Raw genomic sequence first — 3,648 nt, 5'->3', positions numbered from 1 at the left:
TGTGGCTTCTGTTTCCTTGCATCAAGGTCAGTGTGAGAACAAAACCACAGTTTTCGAGGGTTGGAGAGGCTTGTTCAAACACTTGTCCTTGCCCACCTCAAAGTCTCCTGCTTTGCGTGGCAATATTGCCTTAAACCCAGAGTTTAGAGTTTGTTGTGGAGGTTGGATCTTCACTTCCTCTTGCTCTTTCCCAGGCTCAGCCATTCCTACTGGCTGAGTCACACCTGGGAAAATTGGGATGCACACTTGGCTCAAGCTATTTTTGAGGTGTGCAGTTTCTAGGAAATTGGAGATTGCCATCTCATACCATTCTGTGTCTCCATCCTGGGATTTGAGATAAAGTATGAAGGGTTGGAGCAAAGGACTGAATAAGAATTATTCAGGGATTATATAAGAACCATAGAATTTCAGAGCTGTGAGTTCCTTTTAGACAGAATTGCAGAGAGGAAGGAGCAGAATTAACTGAATCAGACTGACCTGGGAGGCCTGGCACAATTTGACCATCAAGTGTTGACACCTGAACTGTCAGCCTCTTCATAGCTTTGGGAAGATTGGTAAAGTAGCAGTTTTTTGAAATGGAATTTTAGGGATGTACAGAGAAGAGGAGTGAGGTACAACAGCGTGTGCCACTTTTCCAAGCACTGCTTTACCAGAACCAGATGGTACAAATATCTAGCCTCTGAGTCTCACTTTAGTTGTTTGGAAAAGGGGTTGTTTGGGGTGGGGAATGAGATCATATGTTGAATGAAGACTGAAATGTAGCAGGTGGCTATAGTGAGTGCATACATTATTATCACCAGTTAGTACAGTCTTTATTTGAAAGATAAATGCACAAAAGCCCCCCAAATTTAGATGATTTGCCTAACAACACAGAGCATTTAATGGCAGCATTTAATGGCAGCACAAGAACAGAGCCATTTCTCCTGACATTCAGAGGGGTACTTTTTACCATTTCACTACCCTGTAATCTTTTAGGTAAGCTCTCATGAGAAAGTAAAACAAAATGGTTTGAATAAAAGTTTTTCATGATTGTATTTTTGATATCAAAATACTTGTAATGTGAAAATGAAAGATTTCATGGTTGAGCTTTCTGCAGGCTGGAGCCAAAGGGAGGGCCTTTCTGCCTGCCCCAGTTACCATGTCATCTGGGCATTTGCCCTATGAAACCATTTATGAACATTGCTCTGTGTGAGTCCCTTAAGCTTGATGCTAGAAACAAAGCATGAAAATTGCTGTCCCTGTCCCTAAGTTGTTCATTGCTTTTTGGGGAAGAAATTAGGAAGTAAATCAAAGATATACAGTTTAATGAACTCTGTGATTGATGTTAGCCCAGAGGAGGGGCACTTAATTCAGGTGAATGTGTTTAGGGTCATTGAGAGCCATCAGCCCTGCACTGAGCCTGGAAGGCTAGGGAAGAGATGGGCAGAGGAGAAGGAGAGGTGTGGAGGTAGAAGGGAGAGACGAAGGGAAGTGCCAGGAAGAGCTAGAGGCCATAAGGGAATGCTGAGGAGTGTGGATGGAACCCTACAAGAGCTGGAGGATTTCCCTTGGTGTGTATGTGTTTGTGACAATTGCATATTATTTATGTATGTATGTATGTATGTATGTATGTATATTAGTAACTATGGAATATATCATTAGTTTTTGGTATAGTGTTCTAAGATTCATTGTTTACATATAACACCCAATGATCCATGCAATACATGTCCTCCTTAATACCCACCACCAGACTCACCCATCCCCCACCCTCCACCCCTCTAAACCCCTCAGTTTGTTCCTTGGAGTCCACAGTCTCTCATGGCTTTTTAAGGATTTTGTTTATTTGAGAGAGAGAGAGAGAGAGAGAGAGAGAGAGAATGAGTGGGGGGAGGGGCAGAGAGAGAGGAAGAGGCTGACTCTCCACTAAGCAGGGATCCCAACAGAAGTTTCTATCTGAGAACCCTGGGATCATGACCTGAGCTGAAGGCAGATTAACATATAGAGCCACAGTGAGACACTCAGTCACCCCAAAAATTTGCATTTTAGAAAGATTGTTGGCTCCTATTGAGAGGCTAGATGGGCAGAGAGTAGGAGTGGAACTGGGGGACCTGAAAGTTATAGGGTCTCCAAAGTAGAATTGGCTTAGGAGGGAAGAAGAGAGAAGACACTTGTGGCAGGCTTTGTTTGGGATCCTATGTGGGGAGAGGTCAGAGGAGGGCTCAGGTGACCCTCAAATTAGTGGCTCAGGCTCCCAGGCCAAGAGATGACCCACAGTGAGACACAGAAGTCAGGGTGGCTATAAAGCCCCACTTTCAGAAGGAGTTCAGGCTCCAAGGTGACATTGTCCTAAAATTAATAGATTTCTATTGATGGGATGATGGAATGTACTTGTGAGCAAAGGAATTTGGGGCTCTTCCTTACTGACCCATTGGCAGACAGTGTTTACATGCCCCATGAACGCAGAATCTCGGTGGACCCACTCGAAGTGAGGACACAATAAGCACATTTTACTTATGACCCATGGCCCCAGAGGCTACACTTGCTGATCAAATCAGAGCTTGCTGAGAACACAGAAAGAAAGCAATGAGGTTCCAGGAGCCACAAATGACCAAGAAACTCTATCATATCATTGCTTGTGCTCTTCCCTGTATTTGGTGGAAATAGCATTGAAGGAAAGAGAAAGTCCTTCCTTACTCATCAGTAAGACAAAGGTAGAGGGTTGGTAGAATGTACACATATCAAGAAGTACAATTAAAAGCAGTTCAATTTGTTTTGTGTAGTGTTGCCACAGTAACATGTAAAATAAAATACATGTGTACATACAAGTTACAAAATGTAAATTGTGTAATTTCTGTGATTCTACATATGAGTTAAATGCACCTTTATTTGCATTTAAAACTGGCATTCTATAACATAAAGATGAGTGGTAAAATTCATTCTAATAATTAAAAATTGTGCTTTTTCTTCTCCATGAGAGATTTGCCTTTGCTTTTCTTTCTTTCTTTCTTTCTTTCTTTCTTTCTTTCTTTCTTTCTTTCTTTCTTTCTTTTCTTTCTCTTCCTTCCTTTCTTTCTTCTCTTTCTCTTCCTTCCTTTCTGTCTTTCTTTCCATTTTTCTTTCTTTCTTTCTCTTCTTTCTTTCATTCTTTTCATCTATCATCTATTTATCATCTATTATCTATTTATCTATCATCTATCCACTTATCTATCTGTATCTATCATCTATTTTTCATCTATCATCTATCACCTATCGTCATCATCATCTGTCATCATCATCTATCAGCTACCCTCATCCAACATATCAATCATCTATTCATTTACCTATATTAGTATGGGTTCATGAATGTTTATTTTATACATTGTGTTCTAACCTAATGCTATGCTATTTTTTTTTTCTCAAATTATTCCAACTTTGGCCATTAGGGACCCTTTCAATTGGTTTCATGTCCCTTTGACAAACTTCCATCGGTGTTTGTATTATTATTGTTGTTGTTGTTAGCACTTAATTTCTGGCACTACACATTTCTCCTGGGTTATCCTGTATACTTCAGTCCTAGGATCAGCCATGTCACTGTGGAGCCCTGATTCCTTTTATAAGAGAAGGGTATTAAGGAACTAAGATCTGGGTGCTAGCTGTGTTCAATGCTATTAGTCCCTGTAAACTGACAGA

Source organism: Enhydra lutris, unplaced genomic scaffold (genome assembly GCF_002288905.1).
Source record: "Enhydra lutris kenyoni isolate GAN:26980312 unplaced genomic scaffold, ASM228890v2 scaffoldscaffold41, whole genome shotgun sequence".
NCBI lineage: Eukaryota > Metazoa > Chordata > Mammalia > Carnivora > Mustelidae > Enhydra > Enhydra lutris.
The sequence above is the reverse complement of the archived record's forward strand: the minus strand, read 5'-3'. Positions refer to the sequence as shown.